Below are 9635 nucleotides of genomic sequence, written 5' to 3' on the forward strand. Positions count from 1 at the left end.
CTTATCTCGTGTTTATGAGATAATTATCTCATAATTTTGAAATACTATCTCATAATTTTGAGATTCATCCTGTTGTTTATTTGCACATTTATTGTATTTACAGCTACTAGCCTTATCAACAAGGCCCGGAGCCCCCCTTTACAATGACTCTCTCCCTTTCGCCTTCCAGACCTAAAAGCTAACGTAGCATCTTCAGACCTTCTGGGTTACATTAATGCACAGCGTCTATTTATTTGGGACCAATTCATATTGTTGTTTATTTGCACATTTATTGTATTTATAGCATTCAACTTGCACAGCAGCTCATTATTTTTAGAGATTGTATATATTTCTATATTATCTTTACTTAATACTCTGCTCCAACTACACCAGGTCAAATTCCTTGTAAGTGGAAACATGGCAATAAACTTGATTCTGATTCTGATTTTAATCTGATACATGGCATTTCAAATGTGGACAGAAATCACACAAAATCAATGTGTTAATATTTTATTTTGTAATAGTAATCAGCAGATTAGAAGCATGGCAATAAATGGCAAAGCGGAGATTCCTTTGTGGGTTGAAGCATAACATAGCAATTCCTTAAAAACTTCCTTTGAACCTCTGATGTTCACATGCACACATGAATGTGTTTCCATCATCTTGACATTTTCCTTCAAACAAGTAAAGCAGCCTTGGTGGGTTTTGTTTTCGGCTTCTAAACAGTAGAAAGAATAACCAACTGTTATCCACATTTTCAGTATTTTGATTAGATTTGTAGTTTTCCACTTTCTTAACCAACAAATACGTTCAGAGCGAAGCAAGCTTACCACTATGAAAGGACCGCATCCTCCTCGTTTGGAGCTGCAGTGTCTCCTGACTCGTACCCTCACCTTTTCCGCTTCTCCTTCTCTCACATTCTGTGACAAAATAAAGATAAATGTATCATTGTTGCATGAAAAAAATGTCCTTTCATGCTGTTACCTTGTAATATAAATTTTAACTAAAACTTTTTACTTCACAAGTAAACAAATCTGATGTGAAAACACAAGGTTCTGACATCACAATAAAAATGTCTGACCGTTGTCTTACCAGATCAGCGGGCTGTTGTTGCTCTCCTTGTTGACGGTCATCGGTCAGAAGAGCAGCTTCACCTGAAGAGGTGAAGGCTGCGGTGAGCAGGAAGACCTCCAGAGTCAACAGGGCCAGCAGTAAACCTTTGTCCATGGCGGAGGAACTAAAGAGTGTGAAACACACGGGTCTTTATATACTAGCTGCCCACCGGCTGCTTTCATGTGAACAAAGAGGAAGCACCAACGGTACCAATGCTTTACACCATCTAAAGACGTCACAGGAGTATTTCACGAGTTGAGGCTTGACCACATCTTGAGTCGTAAAATATCTGGTAAGTTGTGTAGAAATTACAGCTGTTTGATATACATTGTATATGGAGAAATATGGAGTTTTGTTTACAGAGACCCAAATATTGTGCAGACAAAATGATGACAGTAATCACAGTTTCATAACATGTCTTATCTCCTGTTTTTTTCTTTTTTTCAGTTGAGGCAGCTGTCAAAAACCAAGTCCCTCCTGTCTAGATGCCACCTAGAGACAGTGATCCATGCTTTTATTACCTCACGCCTGGATGGCTGGTGCAGGCAAAACGAGAGCACATCACTCGGGTTTTGGCGTCCCTTTACTGGCTTCCTGTCCATATCATGAATCCATTTTAAAATTCTTTTATCCGTTAATGGTCTTGCCCCCTTTTTATCTTTCTGAACTGCTTCATCCTTATGTACCACCACATGCTCTCAGAGCAGCTGACCAGATGCTTTTAACAGGATGTAAAACATTTATAAATCAATAGGAGACAGAGGCTTCTCAGCTGCAGCTCCCAAATGTGGAACCACTGCATGTCAGACAGGTTCCCTCTGTTGCCATTTTTTAAAACTCTTTTAAGAGCTCACTTGTGCTCACTGGCCTTTGACCCAGTGTGAGTCGTTGTCTGTGATTTAAATCTTATTCTTGTACTCTTTTCTTCAAAATTTTTATAGGTCCTGTGTGTTCATTTTATTCAATTTTATTTCATTCTTTTTTAATTGTCCATTTTATCTCTATCTGCATTTTAATTTCACGTATGTGCTATGTTTTTTATTTTTATTTCTCTTATACTGTATTGTACAACTCTTTGGTCAACTGTTACGTTGTTTTCAAGGTGCTTTAGAAATAAAATGGGATGGTATATCTTTGTTAAGTGACTCAGATAACTCTGACATTGAGATTGTTTCTTCAGTCCTCGGGGGCAACTGGATTATGATTCTATTACAATGACTTGGATTCTAATTGACTTGAATCGGATTCAAACCAATTATCTTTGAAGTGCCTCGAGATGACATTGGTTGTAATTTGGCGCTATAGAAATAAAACTGAATTCATTTCAGTTGAAATGAAACAGATTCTTCTTGTTTTTCAGCTCTGAGGTTATGAGTGCTTTACAGTTGTGAAAAACTACGTGATACACGTGTTTGTCCACGACTTTAAAGTCATGTTTTTTCCACCAAATGAAGATTAGCTCAAAAGTTGCTGGTCAACCTTTGCAGGAACTTTGTGAATCTGATCATTTATTTGTTTTGGAGTGAGCAAAGTACTGAAGACATGATCTTAGAGGTTTGTACGTGTTCTTAGATAGGTTGGTGAGGTTTTCAAATGTTGGTTTTCAACCTATTTCTTTCAAGTAATCTTTATTTTAAAATCTTTTTTTTGTGTGATTTTCCCCTTTATTTTATACACAATTTCTTAAGGTATGTATGAATTAATATCAGTGTGTGTGTGTGTGTGTGTGTGTGTGTGTGTGTGTGTGTGTGTTTGTGTGTGTGTGTGTGTGTGTGTGTGTGCATGCGCACGTGTGTGTGTAACCGAACCACACAGGCAAATATTGGATATTTTGGTGGAAATGAGATTTCAAAGATCTTCAGATTCAGATAGGATACCTACGATGGAGTATTGTATTCATTCAAAAATAAAACAATTCCCAGGTTATCTTGTAATTTTGAGATCTTATCTCGTAATTATGAGATAATTATCTCATGATTTTGAGATCTTATCTTGTAATAATGAGATAGTTATCTCGTAAGTATGAGATAACGTGGTGAATTTTTTATTATTAAGTGAATGCAATACTCCATCGTAGACTAACTACTAAGCCAGCCTGGATGCATTTCAAATGCATGAATCTGTAGCCATGTAACACACCATATTGGTTTAGTTGCTCTTGCACGAAGAGCACAACTTCCAGCAGGTCAGATTGGGCTTTCCTCCGGTACAACCCCAACGATTTCAGTCGCCTTCGTAGCGTTGACATGCTTATTTTAATCCCTATCCATCCTGGGAAATGCTAATATTTCCCAATGAACCATGCCAAGAAGGGAATAAAAACAAATTCCACGAGAGACGTCCATTATTGTCTTGCTAAATCAGTCAGACACTAGTCGAACTAAAGCTGCTGAGTCTATTAGCGGACATATCATCTCATGCAGACAGTTATCTCATAATTATGAGATCTTATCTCGTGTTTATGAGATAATTATCTCATAATTTTGAAATACTATCTCATAATTTTGAGATTCATCCTGTTGTTTATTTGCACATTTATTGTTTTTACAGCTACTAGCCTTATCAACAAGGCCCAGAGCCCCCCTTGACAATGACTCTCTCCCTTTCGCCTTCCAGACCTAAAAGCTAACGTAGCATCTTCAGACCTTCTGGGTTACATTAATGCACAGCGTCTATTTATTTGGGACCAATTCATATTGTTGTTTATTTGCATATTTATTGTATTTATAGCATTCAACTTGCACAGCAGCTCATTATTTTTAGAGATTGTATATATTTCTATATTATCTTTACTTAATACTCTGCTCCAACTACACCAAGTCAAATTCCTTGTAAGTGGAAACATGGCAATAAACTTGATTCTGATTCTGATTTTAATCAGATACATGGCATTTCAAATGTGGACAGAAATCACACAAAATCAATGTGTTAATATTTTATTTTGTAATAGTAATCAGCAGATCAGAAGCATGGCAATAAATGGCAAAGCGGAGATTCCTTTGTGGGTTGAAGCATAACATAGCAATTCCTTAAAAACTTCCTTTGAACCTCTGATGTTCACATGCACACATGAATGTGTTTCCATCATCTTGACATTTTCCTTCAAACAAGTAAAGCAGCCTTGGTGGGTTTTGTTTTCGGCTTCTAAACAGTAGAAAGAATAACCAACTGTTATCCACATTTTCAGTATTTTGATTAGATTTGTAGTTTTCCACTTTCTTAACCAACAAATACGTTCAGAGCGAAGCAAGCTTACCACTATGAAAGGACCGCATCCTCCTTGTTTGGAGCTGCAGTGTCTCCTGACTCGTACCCTCACCTTTTCCACTTCTCCTTCTCTCACATTCTGTGACAAAATAAAGATAAATGTATCATTGTTGCATGAAAAAAATGTCCTTTCATGCTGTTACCTTGTAATATAAATTTTAACTAAAACTTTTTACTTCACAAGTAAACAAATCTGATGTGAAAACACAAGGTTCTGACATCACAATAAAAATGTCTGACCGTTGTCTTACCAGATCAGCGGGCTGTTGTTGCTCTCCTTGTTGACGGTCATCGGTCAGAAGAGCAGCCTCACCTGAAGAGGTGAAGGCTGCGGTGAGCAGGAAGACCTCCAGAGTCAACAGGGCCCGCAGTAAACCTTTGTCCATGGCGGAGGAACTAAAGATTATGAAACACACGGGTCTTTATATACTAGCTGCCCACCGGCTGCTTTCATGTGAACAAAGAGGAAGCACCAACGGTACCAATGCTTTACACCATCTAAAGACGTCACAGGAGTATTTCACGAGTTGAGGCTTGACCACATCTTGAGTCGTAAAATATCTGGTAAGTTGTGTAGAAATTACAGCTGTTTGATATACATTGTATATGGAGAAATATGGAGTTTTGTTTACAGAGACCCAAATATTGTGCAGACAAAATGATGACAGTAATCACAGTTTCATAACATGTCTTATCTCCTGTTTTTTTCTTTTTTTCAGTTGAGGCAGCTGTCAAAAATCAAGTCCCTCCTGTCTAGATGCCACCTAGAGACAGTGATCCATGCTTTTATTACCTCACGCCTGGATGGCTGGTGCAGGCAAAACGAGAGCACATCACTCGGGTTTTGGCGTCCCTTTACTGGCTTCCTGTCCATATCATGAATCCATTTTAAAATTCTTTTATCCGTTAATGGTCTTGCCCCCTTTTTATCTTTCTGAACTGCTTCATCCTTATGTACCACCACATGCTCTCAGAGCAGCTGACCAGATGCTTTTAACAGGATGTAAAACATTTATAAATCAATAGGAGACAGAGGCTTCTCAGCTGCAGCTTCCCAAATGTGGAACCACTGCAGGTCAGACAGGTTCCCTCTGTTGCCATTTTTTAAAACTCTTTTAAGAGCTCACTTGTGCTCACTGGCCTTTGACCTAGTGTGAGTCGTTGTCTGTGATTTAAATCTTATTCTTGTACTCTTTTCTTCAAAATTTTTATAGGTCCTGTGTGTTCATTTTATTCAATTTTATTTCATTCTTTTTTAATTGTCCATTTTATCTCTATCTGCATTTTAATTTCACGTATGTGCTATGTTTTTTATTTTTATTTCTCTTATACTGTATTGTACAACTCTTTGGTCAACTGTTACGTTGTTTTCAAGGTGCTTTAGAAATAAAATGGGATGGTATATCTTTGTTAAGTGACTCAGATAACTCTGACATTGAGATTGTTTCTTCAGTCCTCGGGGGCAACTGGATTATGATTCTATTACAATGACTTGGATTCTAATTGACTTGAATCGGATTCAAACCAATTATCTTCGAAGTGCCTCGAGATGACTTTGGTTGTAATTTGGCGCTATAGAAATAAAACTGAATTCATTTCAGTTGAAATGAAACAGATTCTTCTTGTTTTTCAGCTCTGAGGTTATGAGTGCTTTACAGTTGTGAAAAACGACATGATACATGTGTTTGTCCACGACTTTAAAGTCCTGTTTTTGAACCAAATGAAGATTAGCTCAAAAGTTGCTGGTCAACCTTTGCAGAAACTTTGTGAATCTGATCATTTATTTGTTTTGGAGTGAGCAACGTACTGAAGACATGATCTTAGAGGTTTGTAAGAGTTCTTAGATAGGTTGGTGAGGTTTTCAAATGTTGGTTTTCAACCTATTTCTTTCAAGCAATCTTTATTTTAAAATCTTTGTTTTGTGTGATTTTCCCCTTTATTTTATACACAATTTCTTAAGGTATGTATGAATTAATATCATTGTGTGTGTGTGTGTGTGTGCGTGCGCACGTGTGTGTAACCGAACCACACAGGCAAATATTGAATATTTTGGGGGAAATAAGATTTCAAAGATCTTCAGATTCAGATAGGATACCTACGATGGAGTATTGCATTCACTCAAAAATAAAACAATTCCCAGGTTATCTTGTAATATTGAGATCTTATCTTGTAATTATGAGATAGGAGTAAGTTTGACGAGCTACGCCTAAACACGAGATTTTGCCACGAGTACCGAGAGGCATGCTTGATCTCCTTCACTGAGACCTGGCTCCAAGAAGACTTTCCAGACCAACTGACTCACGTTCAGGGGTTCACCAATGTCCGGTTGGACAGGGATTGGAGCTCGGGGAAAAGAAGGGGAGGTGGCGTTTGTGTCTATATCAAAGACTCGTGGTGTACAAACTATGCTGTCAAGGATAAAGTGTGCTCACCCGACGTTGAACTTTTGTGCATTAGTTTAAGACCTTTTTACCTGCCAAGGGACTATGGGAATATCTTCCTTTGTGTAGTATACATACCACCGAGTGGTAATGCGGCAAGGGCGGCCTCGCGCATTGCGGACTGTGTCCACCAGCAACTCAAAAACAAACCTGACGCGCCAATCTTCATTCTGGGGGATTTTAATCATTGCAACCTGAACATCGCACTTCCTGGCTTTCAGCAATATGTAAAAAAAAAAATACTAGGAAGGACAGAATACTGGACAAATGCTTTGGCAATGTTGTCAACGCATATGCTGCTAAAATCAGGCCTCCGCTGTCAAACTCCGATCATAACACCATCCAGTTAATCCCCGTGTTTAAACCGGCAATTAAAGAAAGCAAACCCATCACAAAATCTGTTAGTGTTTGGGCGGACTCTTACAAAGAACAACTCAGTGGTTGTTTTTATGCGACGGACTGGGACGTCTTCAATCAGGAGGAGAACCTGGACTATAAGGTGGAAGTGATTACGGACTATATACATTTTTGCGTGGAGGCAGTGGTGCCTAAGAAAAATATAAAAATTTACCCTAACGATAAGGGCTATATCACCCCCGACATTAAAGAATGCATCACGCGTAAAAAGTGAGCCTTCAAGAATAACGACACAATCGAGTTGAGGAGCGTCCAAAAAGAACTGAAATGGAAACTAAGGGAGGCGCGGGAAAAACATAGACTGAAGATTAAAGAAACATTTCTAAATAAGGACACAAAAAAGATGTGGGACTCTGTAAAGGACATGACAAACTTAAATAATAGGCCAAGGACACTTAATGTTTGCAATGAATTGGAGCGTGCAAATGAGTTGAATTTATTTTATAAAAGGTTTGATATTGTAGATCATATGACTTCAAGTCTACCATGTAATGACAATGTAGACGATGCACAAATAGTTATTGACACCCCTGCTGTTGTGAGAGCATTCAGAGCCTTGCATACAAGGAAAGCGAGTGGGCCGGATGGGATTTCATCATTCATTCTACATGATTTTGCGCAAGAACTTGCACCAGCTTGGGGCCCTCTGTTCCAGCTCTCAGTACACAGACACACAATACCCACAGCTTGGAGAAAAGCAATAATAATTCCAGTACCTAAAAAACCCTGTTCACGTGAGAATAACGATTTCAGGCTAGTCGCATTAACTTCCGTGGTGATGAAATCATTGGAGCGTATAATGCTGGGGGAGTTAAGAGCACAGGTGCAACATCTTCTTGACCCCTATCAGTTTGCGTATAAAGATAGAAGGAGCACTGCTGATGCCTTATGCACCACATCACATCTCATACTCAAGCACCTTGAAAACACCAAGAAATATGCCAGGCTTCTTTTTATGGATTTTAGTTCTGCGTTTAATACAATTGTGCCCAGTATTCTTTTAGAGAAGTTACAGCAAATGCATGTCAGCCCGGTAATCATTAAATGGTACAATGCATTTCTCACTGATAGAACACAACAGGTCAGGATAAACTATACACTCTCTGACACACTGACAATTAACACCGGGGTCCCACAAGGTTGTGTGAGTTCCCCGTTATTGTTCACACTATACGAATACAGAAACCACCACACAAACAATTACATAATCAAGTTTTCAGATGACACAGTCATTCTTAGTCTACTGACACACGACTCTGATTCTTCTAGCTATCAGTCAGAAAAAGATAGAGCTGTGTTGTGGTGTGAACTAAACAATCTGGTGTTAAATGTAAGCAAAATAAAAGAAATGGTCTTCGACCCCAGGTCAAAAGTTAACCATGAGGTGGTGACTGTGAATGGGGAGGCAGTGGAGCAGGTCTCCACATACAAATACGTAGGTGTGGTGTTTGATTCCCAATTAAAATGGGGCCAGCATATTGAATTTTTAAATGCAAGAATCAACCAGCGTCTACATTTTTTGAGGAGGCTGAGAGTGTTTGGCATTGAGAAAGAAATAATGTTTGCCTTTTACAGGGCTTCCATTGAATCCATTATTAAATATGGGATTATTGTATGGTTTGGGAACCTGTCTATTAAATTGAAAGGTGAACTCCAAACTCTCATCAAGAGAGCGGGGAAAATAATGGGCATGCCCACTTCCACATCTTTGCAAGCGTTATTTGATGAAACAGTGAAAAGGCAAAGTCTGAAAATCTTAGTGGATGGTGAACATATTTTGCATGGTGAATATGAGATACTGCCCTCAGGAAGAAGACACAGGGTGCCGAAATGTAAAACGAATAGGTTCAAATTTTCAATGGTCCCTTGGTCAATTAGGCTACTAAATAATAAGTCTTAATGGTTGTGTGTGTGTGTGTGTGTGTGTGGTGGTGGGGGGTTGTATTTTTATTTTAGCATCATATGTATAATTAATATTATTATTATTTTTATTATTTTTATTTTTATTTTTTAATACATTTAGGAGGTATGTGCAATGGATGTCCAAATGGGGTAGAATTACTGATGATGGGATGGTAGGATCAAGAGGGAGGGTTGTGTGCACTAAATAGTTGTCTGCTGCGGGGGCTATGGCTGTAGGCAAACTAGGCAACAGTGTATCTATGTTTACATGTTTCCTTGTTTAGCATATATTATATGTTTTTTGTGTGTTTCCTCCGTGGTAACTAAGTCTTGTCTAAGTTTTGTTCGTTCATTGTAAATCACACCTTCTCATGCCCACGCAAAATTTCTCTCCTGAAGAGACAATAAAGGCAAATCTTAACTTATCTTATCTTAGTTATCTCGTAAGTATGAGATAATGTGGTGAATTTTTCATTATTAAGTGAATGCAATACTCCATCGTAGACTAACTACTAA

General features: G+C 38.3%; 2 long non-coding RNA genes across 2 annotated transcripts; both read right to left on the bottom strand.

Annotated features, from left to right (window-relative positions):
* Positions 1-473: 473 nt before the first annotated feature.
* LOC142398273 (uncharacterized) lies at positions 474-1227 on the bottom strand. Its single transcript, XR_012772770.1, has 3 exons — positions 1072-1227; positions 810-899; positions 474-697 (listed from the first exon to the last, which is right to left on the bottom strand). It is a non-coding gene; the product is annotated as an uncharacterized LOC142398273 (long non-coding RNA).
* A 2691-nt stretch (positions 1228-3918) lies between these two features.
* LOC142398274 (uncharacterized) lies at positions 3919-4740 on the bottom strand. The gene is made up of 3 exons (XR_012772771.1): positions 4611-4740; positions 4349-4438; positions 3919-4236 (listed from the first exon to the last, which is right to left on the bottom strand). It is a non-coding gene; the product is annotated as an uncharacterized LOC142398274 (long non-coding RNA).
* Positions 4741-9635: the final 4895 nt, after the last annotated feature.

This window comes from Odontesthes bonariensis, chromosome 14, assembly GCF_027942865.1.
Source record: "Odontesthes bonariensis isolate fOdoBon6 chromosome 14, fOdoBon6.hap1, whole genome shotgun sequence".
Classification (NCBI taxonomy): domain Eukaryota; kingdom Metazoa; phylum Chordata; class Actinopteri; order Atheriniformes; family Atherinopsidae; genus Odontesthes; species Odontesthes bonariensis.